We start from the raw sequence: 20,442 nt of genomic DNA on the forward strand, positions 1-20,442 counted from the left end.
GTGCTGTTCATATCCACCAAATGGTTTCTTTCCACATAATGGTTATTACATGTCTCTTTACAGAGAAGATGATAAGCATATACAAGGTATTTATATAGACATATGTGCACATAATAAACTATAGAAGGTCCCCTATGTTCGTACTTCTTCAAATAAGCTTTTGATCAAATTCCTCTTTACGCTTGAGTTAAATCTATGATTATGACTTTGATGAGGAAATACCTGTCTACAGTGCTGGTCATTCCTTTATGTAAGACTTGATGGAGATATAGAATATCCTAACTTGAGAAAGTGCAAAAATTCTTGGGGCTTAGTTCTGTTTGGAATGGGTACAGGACTTAGTTGCCAGTGTAAAGACGATAGTGGCTCTGAGTTTTCATAAAGATAAAATTTAACAGAAAATGCATGGACTAGTAACTCTTAATTACACAAACAACTTTTTTTTTCTCTTCCTAATCTTTTTAGTACGTGTTTTTTTTATCAGGTTATACTGCAGAAGTATTTTTATTATTATTGTTCTTTAGTTTGGTGATGGCGGTGGTGCTGGTGAACTTGTTTTTTTTCAAGTATGGTGGTTTTAGAATGGGGATCAATGGGAAGTGCCCATGATTTGGGTTTCCCAGGGGTTTTGCAAAGACTGGTTAAGAGTGCTATTTTCTCACTTCCTACCACGTGACCCGTTGCTCAATCCATGTTTGCTACAAACGTGGTCCTCCTCGCTGTTCTTGATCAGAACTCAAAATGCACATCACAGAAAACAGGTGGAAATATCTAGGACCTTCATTCTGTAGAGGTATCTCTTCTATAGACATGCAGAGTAGAGGATTGGGGGTGGGAGGGGGGACGTGGGAGAGGAAGCAGAATGATGAAAAAAGAGTGAATTTCTTCCTATGTCAAAGACACCTCCTCCAAACTGAAAAAAAGATTAAGTCAAATGTTTGAAGTGTTTTGAAGAGCTTGTAATAGGGAAAGATTATCTGATTGTAATTTTTTAACCAAAAGTTAAATCCATTTTGCCCACATCGAGCTGTTAAAGAGCAATCTATTAATTTTCCAGAAAGAAGGCTTTATCTGAAAATGTTTCTGCAGTTATTCAGGCCCCCACATCTTGCAGTCATTCTTCAATTCTTTCTTGTACACCCTGTAGCCAACCTTTGGTATCTGTTCAGAGACTGACCGCTTCCTTCCAGGTCCGGGGCTTTTCTTCTAGCTCAGTCCAGCGTTTCTCCTGACTCATGTCCTGACTTCCACCCTTACCCCTTACAGGTCCGGGGTCTACGCAGCAGCCAGTATCCTTGTAAACATATGGCAGTTAATGTGGCTTCTTTGCTCAGTTCCTTCTCCGGATTTGTCACCTTCCTTAGAATAGTCAAAATCCTTACATTTTGCCTGGGGAGCCCTTTAGGATCTGTACGACTCCCTGTCTTTCGCCCATCCTTCCCTGCCGAGTGTCGTCCCCTGTCTCAGTCTCTGTCACCCTGGCCATCTTGCCGTTCTTGTACACATCGCCGCACACTTTCCTGAAGGCCTTCGTACTTGCTGTTTGTCTGCTTGGAACCAGCCCCTCCATGGCTGGCTCCTCACTTCTTTCAGGTCTCTGCTCAGAGTTCATCTTATCAGAGACACCTCTCTTGACCACCTCCCCTTGGCTACTCGTATTCCTTTTTGCCCCCCTTTGTTCCTCTGTACCTCTTCTCTGATTTTCTCTATTTACTTCATTATTGCTTGTTGTCTCCACCATAATGTAACCTACATGGACAAGAGCAGGGATGGGGATTTTTCTAGGCACCGCTGTCTCCCAAGTGCCAAGAACCACCGCTGGCCTGTGGTAGATGCTCGTTGAGTTTTATTGAATGGACGAATGTAGCCCCACGCATGCCAACAGCTGCCACAGCGGAGAACACGGTCCCTTTGTGCCTCATGCGGGCAGTGGGGGAGCTCCATCTAGTCGTGATGACTCCAGTTCATTGAGCTGCGTATGACTCCAGTTCATTCACCATGGTCTTAAAAGAGAACATCCTGAGACATGGGCAGCCCTCATTTTAAGGAAGCCACTGGAATATCGGTGGGGGATATAGACTCTACACGTATATATGACATGTACTTGCAATGTGGCATGGTTCTGTACATCATTTGATAGTAGTAAATACTTATAGTTTTTAAAGATAATGAATAATTGAATATATTTACTTGTACATATCTAATATTTTACAAAATCGATTCTGTGTTGGCTTCACTTGAACAGAAGTGCTATACGAGATTAAGAAATCATTGTATTAATAGGGGAGTTCCTATCATGGCTCAGTGGTTAACGAATCCGACTAAGAACCATGAGGTTGCGGGTTCGATCCCTGGTCTTGCTCAGTGGGTTAAGGATCCAGTGTTGCCATGAGCTGTGGTGTAGGTCACAGACACGGCTCGGATCCAGAGTTGCTGTGACTCTGGCGTAGGCCAGCAGCTATAGCTGTGATTAGACCCCTAGCCTGGGAACCTCCATATGCTGTGGGTGTGGCCCTAAGAAAGACAAAAAGACTAAAAAAAAAAATTCTATTAATAGAATTTGACAGCTTTTATTATGATTACTAACCAATGGATTTTGTGCTAGCTTCATGAACGTATTAACAAAATACAGGAGGCCATATATTTTCTGCAGTCTTAATTTTTTTGGAGAAGCCCACTGAGCTTTTTGTTTAAGGGAGAGTTTGAGTACTTTTCTGTAGGACTCCTGTCCATTGAACATGGCCTCAGGCCCAGTGCAGCCAGTGATTCTCCAGAACTGGCACCTTTCTTAGTTTTATGTACTTGGGTCTTTGGTTTCTAAAAAAACATATGATGTGTTTTTATTCTGGTTTCTAATGAGATAACTTTTAAATTCTTAAACATAGAATGCAAAAGAGAAATGCGTTTCTAGCACCTTCTGCATGAAGTAGAAGAAATAAGGCAAGAGGGATTTCCTTTGATGTGGGAATTGCACTTTCCATCTTGACAGCCCCCCTTCCCTGCCCCCACACCTAAACAAAGGGCTTCTTTGCACCTGTGTATAGTTCCTTGTCACTTTGGGGCATCATTTTCTCTTCTAGGAAATTAAAGCTCCTGTCTTAAAGTTTATTAAGTATTGAGGGTTGTGTAGAGACTGGAGCAGTTAGGAAACTAAAATTCTACAAGAAGAAAGAACGTCTAATACTATGTTAATCGTTTTTCTGTAATAAGTATTATTCAGAAGCTCTGTTTAAAACTTCACTTTCTATGCAAATAAAATTCTAAGAAAAATAAAACTCCAAAAATATTTTAAAATTGCAGTCACCAAATGGGATCTCTAGTCCTTTAATCCTTGAGCCCCAGAAGGGGTTTGAGAGGAAGAATTGCACAGAGACATTTTCATGCCTCAAAATATCAAGGACAGTTTTGGCAGAAAGCACAGCCTGGGACGATGCTAGATTCTTGGGCAATGAGATGTTTGCTGGTTTGGTATTTTATCTTTGGCAGTTGTTGCCACATTTGATATTCTCAGCTGCTTTTGAAGATTCCGCAGAAGAAAAGCAGGATTCATTTCTAGCAGTAAAAACTCAGTAAATGGTCAGTGGCTTCATGTTGTAATGTGTTTACAACCTTCTGTAGTTTTTTCCTTCCTTCCAATTTCTCCTTTAAGTTTTATGCACCAGACTTAGGGAAACTACAGTCTACAATGTTGTATGGCAAGAGCACTTGACAGCAACATCAGGAGTCTTGGCAAGTCCCCTTGCCTTGTCTGGGTCTCTCCTTCCTCACAGGTAAATGGGAAACCGTAGTGAGTGGCTTGGAGGGTTGTGAATATGAAGTGACATGTCATCCTGAACATGAAACACGTGGAAAACAACTCTACGAATGTAAAGCACTATTACAGTCAAGGACTGTGTGCGTCTTCTGCTTTCTTAACATCTAGAGAAATTGGTTAAGATTTCGATTGTGGACAATTCAAATTTTCCATGGTTTTTGATGGCTATGCGGTGGGTTTTTATTATTTCTTGCAGAGGACCCTAGGAACAATGTAAAGATTCCTTGCAGCTAGTCTGTAATTAACTGGCTTTAAGGTAAGGCCCCATCATGTATGGCTGCCATGATGTCTTGCTCTAATGTAAAGATGCGGCACAGACCCACTTCATGCTAGACATTGAGGTGAAATACAAAGATGTACAAAATAAGCTTATAAAGTAGCCAAGGGGGCAGAAATAAATCCACTTAATGAAACACATTGCCCCGTCAGTACCACCTCAGAGTTGCCAAACGCTGTGAGAACACAGAGGCTAGATGAATTATTCCACTTTGGTGGCTGGGAAAGGCTTTATCTTAAGCAATACCTGGAGTATAGGTGATTTGCGGGTTTTGTTTTGCTGCTGAGTCTACTATTCTTTTATGCCAACTCCTTGGGTGGCCACCTTCCAAAAAAGCATTCTCTTTCACCCATGGGGCTTCTCTGAGTCAGTAAATGATTATATAGTGTTTTTTGCACAGTTACCGGGTCTGGGATCATTTACTGGGTCTGTGGATAGTCGAGGGGTGGTCCCTGCCCTCAAAGTGCTTATGGCTTGATAGAGATGGTTGAGTCTGTCATCATTAGAAACATACAAAGTCTGTGATATTGAAGTGCTATGACTGGGGAGAAGGTGAGCATGGATCTTGCTGGCCAGACAGAAAGTGGGCTGGGATGGGCACGAAAGGTCCACACAATGGAAATTTAGGTCGTCCATCAGAATTTCAAGGTATCTCCTATACTTCTGACTTCTAAGCAGACGTAGTAGCTGTTTTGCTATTTCTAATGAATATCCCATCCAGCTTATTGGGTTTTTGTTTGTTTGTTTGTCTGCCGGTGTTTTAAAATATACTTTTCTATGGGTCACTCTGTTAGTCTTCAGACATTTTTAAGCTGTGAATACAAGGAAACATGCATTAAGTGACCAAGAGAGCATGGGATAAGTGGGTGTCTACAGCTGGAATCATTAAAGCCTAAAGCCCAGTGATGAAAAATATTTAAAATGTAATTGGTTGCTAAGTAAAAACAGCAGCCAGAGTGTAAAATTAGACTTGGTTAGCTCTTAGTTAGGGACAAAACCTGGTTAGGTCATAATTTCCATGGCAGGGACACTGGAGGGAGGATGTGGCCGCTGTATTGATCATACAGAGGACAGAGATGTCAGAACCCAGAGACGAGGTTGGCAGAAGACAACTAAAGGCAGGAAGGATTCTCAGACTGTCACTGTGAACAGAAAAAAAAAAAAAAAAATGTAATCAATGGCAGATCATTCCCTTCCAACACTTATCTAAGTCTGGAGGTCTCCACAGCTGGAGGGCGTTCCCTAGGCTTGGTTTTTCACTTGACTTTGGGCCAATATAGAATCATAGATTGTTTCTTTTTTGTTTTGTTTTTGTTTTGTTGTGGCTGCACCCATGGCATCTGTACCGTGGCCAGGGTTGGACCCGCACCACAGCAGTGACCCAAGCTATGGCAGTGACAATGCCCTATCCTTAACCACTAGGCCACCAGGAACTCCTGGAGTGGGTTGTTCCTGGAGTCTAGTGGGTGCGTGTGAGTTGGGTAGACTAGCACATCTCGCTTAGAACAGCTGAAGAAGGCATCTTCTTCACGCTGTCCTGCTCTGATGCTAGGAAGGTGGATTGAAGAAAATAGAATCCTAGTCCCCTGTGGTCTCCCCATTCGCTTCTATCCGTCCTCACTTTCCTGATCACCAGTAACCATCAGATTACCCTCTGTGTCCAACCATGTGATTTAATATAGGCTGGGGACGTCTATTTTTATCATAGTCTCTTGGAATATATAATTAATTAATTACTTGCATTCCATCATTTATTCCTCAAACGTTTATTAAGCCCATAGTTGGTATTTCGTACTCCTTTCTGGGGTGTTACTTCATTGACAGAAGAACTGGCCTCTTTTGGCAGTTGCTGAATGGTGGCAACGTCGGCGCTCCCTCTAATTAGGGATAGTGTCTCTGATTAGCTTATCTATGCTCTGCCCTGCAACCCCTGATCTTTTTACTGTCTCCATAGTTTTGCCTTTTTTGAGAATGCCAGGTAGTTGGAATCATATAGTATCTACCCTTTTCAGCCTGGCTTCTTTCATTAAGTGCTATGCCTTTAAGGTTCCTCCATGGCCCCTTCATAGCTTGATAGCCTACCCATAGAGAGGACATTCTTGCCTCCTACTCATTGATTTTTTTTTTTATTTTCTCCTTCAGACCAGGCATAGAGCTATCCACAGTACTGTTCTTCCATCTGCCAGCTCACCAGAAGTGTTAATGCTATTATGCCAATGTTTTAGCCACCAACCTGGCTCTTTATCAGGAGGACAGATCTTTGGGCAGTTGAGTCACCCAGCTTCCAGATACAATTTAGTGCTCTTTTCCCCACAGTCAATCCGAAGGTCACATCATGAACACCTGGTTTGGGGGCAGACAGGTGTGTAGTTGGAGCCGATGAGTTAAGACACTCATTCCTGGTTTAGCAGCAGCATAGAGTGCAACTCAGGTGGGCCTGGTTCCTCTTGATTTGTGCTCTATTTGCCCTCCCAAGGGTTTGCTTCATGCTGTTGCTGGTCCTTGATTGCAATTCATCCCCAAGTTTCTTCTTTGCTGCTTGGTAGCTCAGAAAGCCGTTTAAACAATTCACACATACCCAAGTGGTTCCCATGCTGAAGGAGTTTTGTTTTCTGTGTAAGAGTCTACTTTTTTGGAGCAGTTTTAGATTGACAACAAAATTGAGAGAGGTTCTGAGATTTCTCTACACCCCTTGCCCTAATAACATAGGTAAGCCTCCCCCATTATCAGGATCACTTCCCAGAATTTTTGCTGCGATTGCCCACATCGACACGTTGTCATCACTCAAAGTCCATGGCTCACCTTAGGGTTCGCTTCTGCCATTGCGCATCCTGAGTGTTTGGACAAATGTGTAAGGACATGTGTCCCCCATTATATCATCATATAGGGTGTTTTCACTCCCCTAAGAATCTGTGTGCTTTCCCTAGGGTCTATTATTCATCCTTTCCCTGCAAACACTGACCTTTTCACTGTCTCCATGGTTTTGCCTTTTCCAGAGTGTCATAATAATTACAGTCATATAAAATGTAGTCTTTCAGGTGGGCTTCGTATACTTAGTGATATGCATAAGTTTCCTCTGTCTTTTTATGGCTCGATAGCTCACTTCTTTTTAACTTTTTAACCCTGAATAGTGTTCTAGTGTCTGGACGTACCGCAGTTTATTTACTCACTCACTTACTGAAGGACATCCTGCTTTCTCCCAAATTGGCGATTCTAGATAAAGTCGCTGCAAACGTCTCTGTGCAGGCTTCTGTGTCCACACAAGTCTTCTCTTCCTTTGGGTGGATACGAAGGTGCACTATTGCTAGATTGTATGGTGAGAGTGTGTTTGGTTTTGTAAGAAACCACCAGCCTCTCTTCCAAGGTGGCTGTGCCAGCTTGCATTCCCCCAGCAGTGAATGTAAGAGTGCCCGTTGTTCTGTATCCTGGCCAGGTTTTGGTGGTGTTAGTGTTATGGATTTTGGCCATTCTGATGGGTATGCAGTAGTGTCTCATTGTTGTTTTAATTTGCGTTTCTTTCCTTTTCTTTTCTTTCTTTCTTTTTTTTTTTTTTTTTTTTTTTTTTTTTTTGCTTTTTAGGGCCGCACCTGCGGCATATGGAAGTTCCCAGGCTAGGGGTCTAGTCGGAGCTGTAGCTGCCGGCCTGTGCCAGGGACACAGCAACGTGGTTTGTCGTTGTATCCCAAAAGACATTACCATACCCAAGATCATGGAGATTTTCTCCTGTGTTATCATGTAGGATTTTTATGGTTTTGAGTTTTGCATTTTGAGTTAATTTTTGTGTAGGTGTAAGATCTGTAAGGTTAATTTTTGTGAAGATGTAAGGTCTGTGTTTCGAGTCATTCTTTTGCATGTGGATTCACAATCGCTCAGGCACCGCTTGAAGAAGTAATATCTTTGTTGTGTTGCCTTTGTTCCTTTGTCAAAGATCAGCTGGCTGTATATATGTGGGTCTGTGTTTAGCCTTTTTATTCTGTTGCATTCATCTATTTGTCTGTCCTTTTGCCAATACCACACTGTCCTGATGACTGTAATTTTTGAGCAAGTCTTCAAGTCCGGTAGTGTCATTCCTTCAACTTTGTTCTTCTCTTCAACGTTGTTTTGGCTGTTCTAGGTCTTTGATGGAACTTTTTTTCCCCTTTACCTAAAAACACAAGGTCCGTAAGGCTTCCTGCTTGGTAGTGTGGTGGGTTACGTTTCTGAAACTTGTAGGTGCCTTTTTTATATCATAGAAATAACATCCCATGATCTTACCATGAGGTGACTAGTCTTGCTTCCTCTCTCTGCCTTTGTTTCTCTGTCAGTATTTCATCTACTCGGAGACATTTATGGAATGTCTAGTTGGCACCAGGATGATATCACATGGTTAAGACCCGGTCTGCAGTTGACAAGGAGCTTATGGTGGGGGGGCTGCTGATGACAAAGCGGGGGAGACCTGGATAAAATGCTTTCAGGGCTGGGAGGGGGTCAGTCACTGGTTGAGAGGTTTGGGGAAGCTTTGCCAATGGAGATACGTGTCAACAGAGCTTTGAAGACTGAGTCGATGATTTTGCCCACATGGAGGGGGCTGGGCAAAGGGCCTTCAGACAGAGGAGACGTGAGGGGGCGGGAAGGAACATGGCAAGTGTTGGGAACCACAGGAAACTTCTTACAGCTCAAGGACGGGCTGTGGGGTGAGACATGAAATGAGAAAGAAAGTGGTTTTGAGTGGATCCCGAGGAGCCTGGTGTGCTTCTATCAGGAGTTTGCATTTTTTCCTGATTTGGGTCATTGGCTATTTTGTTTTGTCAAGATAAAATTCGCATAACCTAACATTCACTCCTTTAATCATGTTACCCTGTACAGCTCAGTGGTTTTACTATACACGCAAAGTTGCGCAACCGTCACCACTCTCCGATTTTAGAACCTTAGCCGTCACTCCCCCTCCTCTTATCTCCTGGCCTCTGGCAACCGCTAATCTACTTCTGATCTCTTTGGAGTTGCCTGTCCTTGGACAGTTCATGTGAATAGAATCACACAGTGTGTGGCCTTTTGTGTCTTGAGTTATTTCACTTAGCGTGGTATTTCCAGAGTCCATCCGCCTTGTAGCAGTATATCATGTCCTGCTCCTTTTTGTGGCTAAATAATATTCTCTTTATGGATAGACCACATTTGGTTTCTTCATAACTTGATGGGCCTTTGGATCGTTCCCTCTTTTTTGGGTTATGATGAATGAGGTTGCTCTTCATGTACAAGTGTCTGTGTGAACGTGTGTTCTCAGTTCTCTCAGGTATGTACCTAGGGGTGGAATTGCTGGTTCAAATGAGAACGCCATGTTTAACCTTCAAGGAACTGCCAGACACTTTTTCAGGTCCTTGGAGACTTTTTTTTTGTCTTTTTGCCTTTTCTTGAGCTGCTCCCATGGCATATGCCAGAGCCACAGTAACGCAGGATCCAAGCTGCATCTGCAACCTACAGCACAGCTCATGGCAACGCCAGATCCTTAACCCACTGAGCAAGGCCAGGGATCGAACCCACAACCTCTTGGTTCTTAGTCGGATTCGTTAACCACTGCGCCACAATGGGAACTCCGGTCCTTGGAGACTCTTAAGCCAGAGCAAACAGACTCAGGGTCTCTTTTTAACATCACACACTTGAGGACTTTTTTTTTTTTTTTTTTTTTTTTTGAGGTTGGGCATTTCTACTGCTGCTGCTATGTTTTCCTAGTTCAGGGCCTCACAGCCGACAGCAGTGAACCCTAATTGTCTCTTTTAAATCCCAGCGGTGTGATTGCTGTAACGGAATCTGTACCCAATAGTGTAGAATGTGACAGAAAGAAGTGCTGACAGGGCGTTCATGCTGTCTCTCTAAGATGTATTGTAGAGAATGAATTTTTCTTTTCTTTTTTTTTTTTTTTTTGAGGGCCACACCCATGGCATATGGAAGTTCCCAGGCTAGGGGTCGAATTGGAGCTGCAGCTGCCGGCCTGTACCACAGCCACAGCAACACGGGACCTGAGGCATGTCTGCAACCCACATCTCAGCTCACGGCAACGCCAGATCCCCAACCCACTGAGCGAGGCCAGGGACTGAATCCACAACCTCATGGATGCCAGTTGAATTCGTTTCCTCCTCTTTTCTGTTCTTTTTATTTTTTATGGCCACAACCGTGTCATATGGCAGCTCCCAGGCCAGGGAATGAATCTGAGCTGTAGCTGTGACCTACGCCCTAGCTGTGGCAATGCTGGCCCACTGTGCCAGGGACAGGGGTTGAACCCACACCTCCACAGTGACCCGATCCACTGCAGTCAGATTCTTAACCCACTGTGCCACAGGGGGACCTCTGAGTTTCCCTATTTTAAAGAGAACCTCTGATTAAATTATAGGCTGTTATTAGGGAGTTTATTGTGCATATAAAGTGTACTTGGATTCCCTGTAATTTGTTATAATTAATGCAAGAGTTCAAGAGCAGAAAGCAGGGATCAGGTTGTGGCATGCTTTTCTCTTTTGCAACACCTGGCTATTATTGGCCTTTTTTCACTAGTAGTTAAGGCCTGTATGTGTTTGTGTGCATTCAAACAAACATTATCCTTTTTAGGAAAGAATTGCAATCCTTTGACTCACTGAAACTTAAGGAGTCTCTGTAAGATGTTAGGTGTCTCTGGCAGAGTAGGATATTGATCAATAAATGCTGAAAACCTCTGGACTTGAACGTCTCCCAAGACAGTCTTGTCTGTATGTGTTTATGCACATGTGTTTGTATTTCCATGCATGCCCGTGTGTTGGCTTGTGGTGTGAAAAGGCAAGAAGAACTTTCCCTTTTAAGGTTATCTTTGTCGAGTTATGGTTTTAGCCTTTTCCTTTCTGTTTATTTCGATTTTGCCTAGTTGCAGGGAATGCTGGCTGTGTTGGCTGCCCGATGATGCAGAGGTTTAATTAACTGTCAACGTGAGCATTCATCACGTAGAAAAGATTTGAGATAGTGCATGGGTCGGGCACCAAGTGCGTTATTATACCTGAAGAATCACGAACTGTAGTCTCGGGGGACTGGCTTTGAGGACGGGGGACCGAGGGAGAGGAGCCCCCAGGTTTGCCTATGTATGTACTGTTTGTTTATCTGGTTCTGGTGGGCAGAGAGCAGGATGGGCCACCCTGTCCATTATCTGGGTTTACAGCTGCGACTGCCTTTTGGAACGGCTGGAATGTGCTGTTTCTCTTGTGTTTGCATCCCAGTCAATCTGAGAGTCAGAATTACGCACTTTGCCGTTCTGTGTCCCCCAGACTTCTAGGGCAGCTTGTCTTCCATCCCCTCTTTTTTTTTTTTTTTTTTTTTTGTTTTTTATAGTAGAGAAACTTGCACATTTATTCCTCCTTTGCCCAGTAAAATATCAAGCAGAAAGCAGTGCCAGCATTTTGGGACCAATTGCACTGTCTTGGGAGGACTGGTTTTCCAGCCCATTCTAACAAGATTCTTCTCTTATCGCTGATTATAAAGGGAGTTTTCTGGTGAGAAAAGGACATTTTAAGTCTCGCTCTTTTCTTTTCTTTTCTTTTTTTTTTGTCTTTTGCCTTTTTGTTGTTGTTGCTATTTCTTGGGCCGCTCCCGAGGCATATGGAGATTCCCAGGCTAGGGGTCGAATCGCAGCTGTAGCCACCGGCCTACGCCAGAGCCACAGCAACGCGGGATCCGAGCCGCGTCTGCAACCTACACCACAGCTCACGGCAACGCCGGATCGTTAACCCACTGAGCAAGGGCAGGGACCGAACCCGCAACCTCATGGTTCCTAGTCGGATTCGTTAACCACTGCGCCACGACGGGAACTCCGCTCTTTTCTTAATAATAACAATGACAAGACAGTCTCTCGTGCTCTCTCTATTGGCCCTCCTACCCCAATAGTTTTAGGGAAAAGCCTCACAGCCTGAGGAGTTTAAGGATGGTGCTCATAAGCCTCCTCTCCATAAATTGTCACCTCCCTACTGATCATGCCCATGGCAAGAGGTAAGTTGGTTTGACTGACCTTGAACTGTAGAGGAGGGGTCGGCAGGCAGGGGCTGTCTGACGGTAGCTGTGACACTGCAGGTTCATCGTTACAGCGCACAGAGCACTTTCACTGACCTGTCTGAGCTCCGGCAGAGCCGTTTCCTCCCTGTCCCAGATTTCCTGGGGCACTGGGGATAAAAGAGATCAATGCGTGGGTGGTGTGTGCCAGTCATACAACTTCAGGTGTTAATGATGCCTTAACAGATTGGTCCATGATATAGAAGTGTCTTTACTCAATGCAAGGCAGTCAAGATTGTGCGTGACACCAATGATGTCCTGCTATTTACTTTTTGAACATACTTTGGTTGGCATGGCCATTTTAACAATATTAATTCTTCTAATCCAGGAGCATGGAGTATCTTTCCATTTCTTTCATTTTGTTTTTTTTTTTAGGGCCACACCCATGGCATCTGGAAGTTCCCAGGCTAGGGGTCAAATCAGATCACAGCAATGCTAGATCTGAGCTGTGTCTGCAACCTATACCACAGCTCACAGCAACACCGGATCCTTAACCCACTGAGCAAGGCCAGGGATTGAACCCGGATCCTCATGGATCCTAGTCAGGTTCGTTAACTGCTGAGCCACGAAGGGTACTCCCTCTTTCCAGTGTCTTTGGATCCTCTTTAATTTCCTTGATTAATGTTTTACAGTTCTCAACATGTAAGTCTTTCACCTCCTTAGTTAGGTTTATTCCTAAGTATTTAATTTTTGGGGGTGCGATTTTAAAAAGTATTGTATTTTTGGTGTTCCCTTTCTAATATTTCATCGTTAGTATACAGAAATGCATCTGATTTCTGAGTGTTAACCTTATATCCTGTTACTTTGCTGAATTTGTTAATCAGTTTGAGTAGTTTTTTGGTGGCGTCCTTAGAGTTTTCTAGATAATGTGAGAAAATGTGTGTGTGTGTATGTGTGTGTGTGTGTGTGTGTGTGTGTGTGTATGACTGGGTCACTTTGCTGTACAGCAGAAATTGACAGAACATTATAAATCAACTATAACAGAAAAAATAAAAATCTTAAAAACATAAATACTTTGCACATGGAAACATATGAATTCAAGGGCCCGGTTTGCAGCTGCCTTAGGGCATAGCCTCTCCTTCTAGGTAGGAGCTTATGAGTGGAGACCCCAATCTCTAGATTTTACTTTTCTCGCCTCTATGCGTGTTATGAAGTTGTCAGCGAGGCGTTAGAATGTGTAGCTGTCTCCTTTCCCTTCCTAGTACCTCTAGGGAGGGAAAGTAAATCATCGCAGAGGCTGCTGCTGGGAGAAAAAAACAGATCTAAATAACCCATGGGCCGAGCTCTGAAACACATCACCTAAGAGTTTTTATAGAAAAGCTTCTACGTCATTGTTTGTGTCATGTGTTGTGGTGCAGACGTGACTGGGGAGGGAGGGCAGCTTGGTTATAGAATCCCTTTCTTGGGAGCGCTGGGTCATGAAAACCACTCCGCAGTGGTGTTTGTATTTTCATTTCTGCTTTTAGACTTCAGTGAAATTGATGACCTGCCCACGGTGGCTGGGAATCCAACCATCGCTTCCGTGGTTGCTGCACAGAAAAGGAGCGCCAAGCCCTGCTCGGTCTGGCCCTGCCTTTGGTGGCAGTGTTACCTTGGGCAGGTCATTCTCCTCCCTCAACAGAATTTTTTTTTTTTTAATTTTTTTTCTCAATACAATTTTTTTCCCCCTACTGTACAGCATGGTGACCCAGTTACGCATACATGTACACATTCTATTTTCTTATATTATCATCGACAGAGTTTTTTCTCTTTTGAAATCCTTCCCTTATTCAATAGCTTAGGCTAAGTCTTGCCACCACAGCATATGACCTCCAGCTCTCCACTGGCTTTCAAAACCGTAGGCTGGTTTCTTGCCCACCTTACGTGTCCACTATGTCACCTGCCTTCCTTCCCCTGGATGCAGGCTAACCAGGCAGCAGGACCTGCAGGCCTCGGGGCAGAGGGAAACTGCGTCGGGAGCCAGGCGCGGGCTCGGAAGGCTTCTTCTTGGGATTGTCCCTGTCACTTCCACCTCCATTTCACTGACCCCAATGCTAACTGCAGATTGAATGCAGTAGGTGGCTGTGACGTGGAGGCGAGGTCCTGGGGGAGCGGCAACAGGCATTTGGAGCATTGGTAATGGCCTGCCAGTCTCCTGTCGCCACCATCCCACAACTTAGGCCGAGGATGTTGAGTCCTTGGGTACAAGCATGACCAAAATCACATGTTAAAGCTTTCAGACTTTCAAGGCTATTCTCTGTTTGAGGGATTTCCGCTGTGCTGGCCTTGGAATGAATATTTCATTTGTGTGTTTTGGTGGGGGGGGGGGGCACAGGATATTTTTAAAGCAGCACGTCCTCGGCCTCTCTGTTCTCTCTATGTGTGGTTCTGTGGCCGTGCAGTCCATACTTTCCAGAACACTGCATGGAACTTCCCAATCTGAGCGGAATTAGCAGACCTACAAGGGAAACGTCGTTGCCTAAGTGCCTGAAGTCCTCATATATGAATTAAAATCAGAGATGAGGGATCTTAGCAAGTGCGCCTATAAGCATTGGGGATAATGCTATGGGCTGAAATTTTGAAAGAGTCCTTTGATACTCGTGGCAGAAGGACTGAATGCTTTGTTGGTTTAACTCAGTATGGAATTTTTTTCAAACCTCCTTGTCAAAATTTTAGGGGGAGGAAGGAACACAGAAAAGTCATTTATTTTCTTGAAGTCAGAAATATTCCAGATAGATGAGACTTCTAGGGATGGGTCCATAGGCTTAGTTTTCAGGGGTGATGGCTTTTGGTTTTTGGTTGCTTTTTTTTTTTTTCTTTTTGGCTTTCCTGTGGCATGTGTAGTTCCTGGGTCAGGGATCAGATTCGAGCCACAGTTGTACCCTACATCGCAGCTGTGACAATGCCAGATCCTTTAACCCACTGTTGCAAGGCCAGGGATTGAACCTGAGTCCTGGTGTTGCACCACAGCAGGAACTCCCAGGGCTGATGTTTAACAGCACTGAGTATCAGGAAGCCTTTGCTGTTTCACCCAGAGAAACCTGCATTTAACCCACAAATTAATCTGCTCTGGAGATTCAAAACAAAAAAAAGCTTTGAAAATAGAAATGCTACCCTTATTCAACAAGCATAATTATGTGCACCAATTTTTAGAGGGCGAGCAAAATCATCACCTAAAACCATTCATTGGACCTCAGCAGTCTGATGGACTATTTCCAAGTCTTTGAATAGATTAAAAAAATATTTTAAAATTTTCCTTGCGGGCTTGGGTTTTCAAAGAGGATCCCTTTGGAAAGTTGGCAGATACTTACTTTCCTGGCATGAGGATTGTTTTTTTTTTTTTTTTTTTTCTTTTCCCCTCCACCCAAAGCTATGACAGGGTGGAGCGGAGTATACTTCCATGAAATTGCACGTTTCCAAAATAGGAATCACTGTTATATTTTACTGCTGTTAGAATTGAATCTCTAATCAGAAATAAGCAAACCCCAAACATTCTAGAAGTAGAATTTTGGCTCATCTTCTCTAATTTGGTCTTCACATAGGATAGAATTATTATTTTATAAAAAGTGCCTTTTGAGCAGAAATGTAGCAAAAAATTTCCACCATGGTCCAGATTTCATTGCCGTGTCTGTGGGCTCATGTAGTAACATCCACAATCTCCGATGGTAATAGCACCATGTCACTAACGCTGTTGAGATTCCTTAGTCTGGATGGCTTCCAGGAAGGAGCACTGCCTTCTTCAGCTCCTTGGCTTCGTTTCCCAGTGCAAGCCCATATATAGCCTAAATGACCAGGAATAGCCTTGGTGTTCCTTGCTAGTGGGCTGGGATTCCTTGTTGCCTAGAATGGGTGGATCTGTAATAGAATTGCTCTTACATTTCATGGAAGTGGTAATGGCAGATGAAAGTTGGCATCAGCAGGGTAAGAAAACTACAACTATTGCTTTGCTGGATCCTATGTTTTGTATGTCCCAAGTCATTTTTGTCTCCAGGGTGACATAGAAAAAAGCTCTGGCTATGGTAGATAATGCTAAGGCAACACCTTTTAAAATACTTTACTTGTTGGTTCTGAAACATTGAACCCTTGATGATGCACTGGGGTGAGGAACATGGCAGCAGTGGTCCAAGAGCTGGTAAGCATCCCTGTGGGGCAGAGGCTATCTTGGACTTCTGCAGGATGTCCTCGGTGTCTAGCCAGTATGGACATTCAGGAAGTGTTTAATGAATATGCATTAAGACCCATGTGTCTCCTGAGCTTGTAGAGCAGAAAATAATTGGAAGCCCCTTGGGATGGGAAGGAATGAATGCATACGGAAGAGTTGCCAACATTGTATGAATAGGAGGAGTGAACCTTTCATCACTTCACTACCTTGAAATTGTGTCTTCTGGTTGGTTTGGAGGGTTTTGGGTTTTTCTGTGTGTGCTGTTCTTGCTGCTGTTTTGAGAATCCCATTGTATCTCTCTCCAATAAACATTAACTTTCTTGCCCATCCTGAGATTCTGTTTTTAAGTTCTTTGGTTGATTTTTGTTGTTGTTTTGTTATTTAACATCCTTTAACTTTTCTGAAGAAAGACACAACGGCATCCTCTGGCAGGAGGATGGAGCTAAGACTTTTCCTCATCCCTCTTTTCTTCTTCTTCCCCCAGTTTTGAATGTATGATCTTCAGATTCTAAGTGGTTCCTCTCCAAAGACCTGTCTGCTTTCACAGATCTTCAGGTGTTTTGGCACCTAAAAGATCTTTGACTGAGGACCCCTTTCTTGCCTGGGTTTCCACCAGAGGATGTGCTCCTGCCCATGAATCGGCTGGGTTATAAATATAAAAGAGCCTCCACAAAAGTCTCCAGGTAGTTCCTCAAGTCTCTTGAAGGCAACATTACCTCACATGAATGAGGGCACCTCTGACTGGTGCCAAAGGAAAACCCAGAAGCAGGCTGGGGACAGGGAAAGAGCATGGCAGAGGGTGAGGGTGAGGGTGCCCAGGATGAACCTTGAAGGACGCGTAGAGGACACCACAGGAAACAGGTGCTGTAGCTTCACCGGAAGAAAGCTTCTGAAGCCCGTGTTTTCTCTCCTCCTTCAGATTTTTACCATGCTCTCTCCCAGGAAATAGGCTGAGAGTGTGCATCATTAGATCACGTTTGTAGACCTTGATCTGTTGTTTAAGTAAGGCTGTTAACTCCTGCTTGTTAGGGTGCACACTCCCTGAAACAAAGGTGCTAATGTAAAGCATTTTCGTGGGAGCTCTTGGCTTGCTGAATGAAAACGTGGAATCCGAGATTCTTGACACGCACCATGTGCAGACTGGCTGTCTCTTCCCCCTTGGAATGGAAGACAGGCTGGCAAACAGCAGGCACTCCGATCATGGGAAGGTGTGTGACCACCCTTCCATGATGGTAACTCCCCTTGGAAGAGGCATTTGGAAATATCCTTGAGCTTGGGGACTTGGTCTTAGTGAACAGGGGGAAGAAGGAAGCCTCCCTGGTATTTGCTCTGTATTGTTTGAAGACATTCAGAAAGAGCGGAATTGCTACTGCATTAGCAGCATAAGACTTACAAGTTCTTACAGGTAACCTCTCTTCCTGTTTGTGGGGATTTAGAATCTATGATGCCTCTAACTGGCTAAGGATGATGACTAGGTGAGGGCAGGGCAATATCCACTGAGCTCAGAGCAGTGAGTGCACACAAAGGTTTTTAGCACTTACCAGGGACTTGTGTCTGAAAATGAGCAAAGACACTAGTTATAGATATTAATTGATTTAGTCAACTGATGTTGAGAGGAAGTGCAATTATTATTATTATTATTATTTGGTCACACTCATGGCATATGGAAGTTCCCAGGCTGGGGATCGAACTTGAGCCACAGCAGTGACCCGAGCCACAGCAATGACAACATCAGATCCTTAATTTATTTATTTTTATTTTTTTTGTCTTTTTAGAGCCATACCCACAGCATATGGAGGTTCCCAGGCTAGGGGCTGAATAGGAGCTGCAGCCGCCGGCCTACACCACAGCCACAGCAACGCCGGATCTGAGCCTCTTCTTCTATCCACACCACAGCTCACGGCAGCGCCAGATACTCAACCCACTGAGCGAAGCCAGGGATTGAACCTGCATGCCAGTGGATACTAGTCAGATTCATTTCCACTGAGCCACAGTGGGAACTCCAACATCAGATCCTTAACCTACTGAGCCACCAGAAACCCCCAGAAAGTGAAATTATTGATTCAATAGGGGACCCTATAAGATGATTGTAGGAGTTCCCCTTGTGGCTCAGCAGGTTAAGAACCCAACATAGTGTCTGTGAAGATGCAGGTTTGACCCCTGGCTTCACTCAGTGGATTGGGGATCTGGCACTGCTGCAAGTTTGCAGCACAAGTCACAGAGGTGGCTTGGAACCGGTATCACCGTGGCTATGGTGTAGGCCTGCAGCTCCAATTCAACCTCTAGCCTGGGGACTTCCATATGCTGCAAGTGCAGCCATAAAAAGAAAAAAAAAAAAAGATTCTGAATATTTTAGGTGAAAGAATGGCAGTAGGAAAGATGGGTTGTTTTTCTATTAGACCTAAGTTTGACTAAAACAAATCTTTAAATAACTCCAAGTGTTGGTTCTTCTGATTTGAGTAGAGGTTGTTCCCACCAGACACTGGCAAGGTTATCTTGATCCTGACCTTTAGATGCAAGAGGAGAGAAGTAAAGACGCGTCTACAGAGTCTGATTCTTCCGGTTAGACAGGTGTTAGATTGACATGTAATGATACCCCTGATGTCAAGGTAGGGACAGCAGCAATTAGCTCTCAGGTCTGACTGCCTCTCTCCGAGAGAGTGAGGCAGATTGGGTCACTCCTGATTTCCCTTGATGACATGCCAAAGATGTGGTTTTTTCCCTTTTTTTTTTTTTTTTTTTTTTTTGTCTTTTTGCTATTTCTTTGGGCCGCTCCCGCGGCATATGGAGGTTCCCAGGCTAGGGGTCGAATCGGAGCTGTAGCCACTGGCCTACACCAGAGCCACACCAACGCGGGACCCGAGCCGCATCTGCAACCTACACCACAGCTCACGGCAACGCCGGATTGTCAACCCACTGAGCAAGGGCAGGGATCGAACCTACAACCTCATGGTTCCTAGTTGGATTCGTTAACCACTGTGCCACGACAGGAACTCCTGGTTTTTTCCTTTTTAAAAATGATTGCCTTGAAGTAGAGTTGATTTATAATGTTAAGTCATTTTCTGCTATAAAAATGACTTTGTTATACATTCTTTTTCATATTCTTTTCCATTATGGTTTATCACAGAAAACTGAACATAGTTCCCTGTAATATACAGTAGGACCTTGCTGTTTTTCCATTCTAGATTTAATAGTTTGCCTCTGCTAATCCACACTCCCAATCTCTCCCTCCCCTCCCCTCTCCCCACTTGGCAACCACAAATCTGTTCTCTGTGTCTGTGCGTCTGTTTCTGTTTCATAAATGTGTTCATTTGTGCCATATTTAAGATTCCACATATAAGTGATATGGTAGTTGTCTTTCTCATTCTGACTTATCTCACTTAGGATGGTAATCTCTAGGCCCATCCATGTTGCTGAAAATGGTATTATTTCATTCTTTTTAATGGCTGAGTAGTATTCCTCTGTGTGTGTGTGTGTGTGTGTGTATGTATGTCTAGCACATCTTCTTTATCCACTCATCTGTCAATGGACATGTCTTGGCTATTGGAAATAGTGCTGCTATGAACATAGTGGTGACATGCCAAAGTTTTGAAGAGTAGAGAATTACGGTTGCCAGGAGCAAAAAGATTGTTAGCATTTGCCGAGAATTAATGCTAGAAAAGCCTGACTGTTGTAGAGCCTTGTGTTTTATTAAGAGTATGGTCAAAAGAAGTGAAATCTGGAAAGTAAGTTTGGGGTGAGATTTCTAAACCCTTGGTTAATTCTAAGTGCGATTTTATTGATGAGGGAACAATACACTTATTGTTATTGGAATAGTGGTCTAGTCTGAGGCTGACCGTGCTGCTTTGAGAAGATGCTTTGGGTTGGAAGGCTCAGTATTACATTCAATTTGATTTTTATGAGTCGCAGACATGAAGAGTAAACCTGGCTCTGAAAAGCTTCATCCTATCCATTAGCAGAATTCTCAATGATTTGGCTTCTTTATCTTTGACGCTTCCAAACCTCAGTGTTTAAAAGTGATGCCTTTCCAGAATGTTTTCCAGAATGCACACCATTGAACGTGGCTCTGGCCACTGTGTTGTCGTGGGCGTCCAGGTGTGCAAGAGCAGTTGCATTCTTGGTTCTTGTTACGAAGAGCTAGTCCTGATCAGTACTTCATCCTGCCAGCCCCCA

At 43.8% G+C, this 20,442-nt stretch overlaps 1 protein-coding gene across 1 annotated transcript in view; it reads left to right on the forward strand.

Annotated features, from left to right (window-relative positions):
• PTPN14 (protein tyrosine phosphatase, non-receptor type 14) overlaps positions 1-20,442 on the forward strand; it is a 134,231-nt gene that overhangs the window by 53,147 nt on the left and 60,642 nt on the right.

Source organism: Sus scrofa, chromosome 9, assembly GCF_000003025.6.
Source record: "Sus scrofa isolate TJ Tabasco breed Duroc chromosome 9, Sscrofa11.1, whole genome shotgun sequence".
In the NCBI taxonomy this organism is placed as follows: Eukaryota; Metazoa; Chordata; class Mammalia; order Artiodactyla; family Suidae; genus Sus; species Sus scrofa.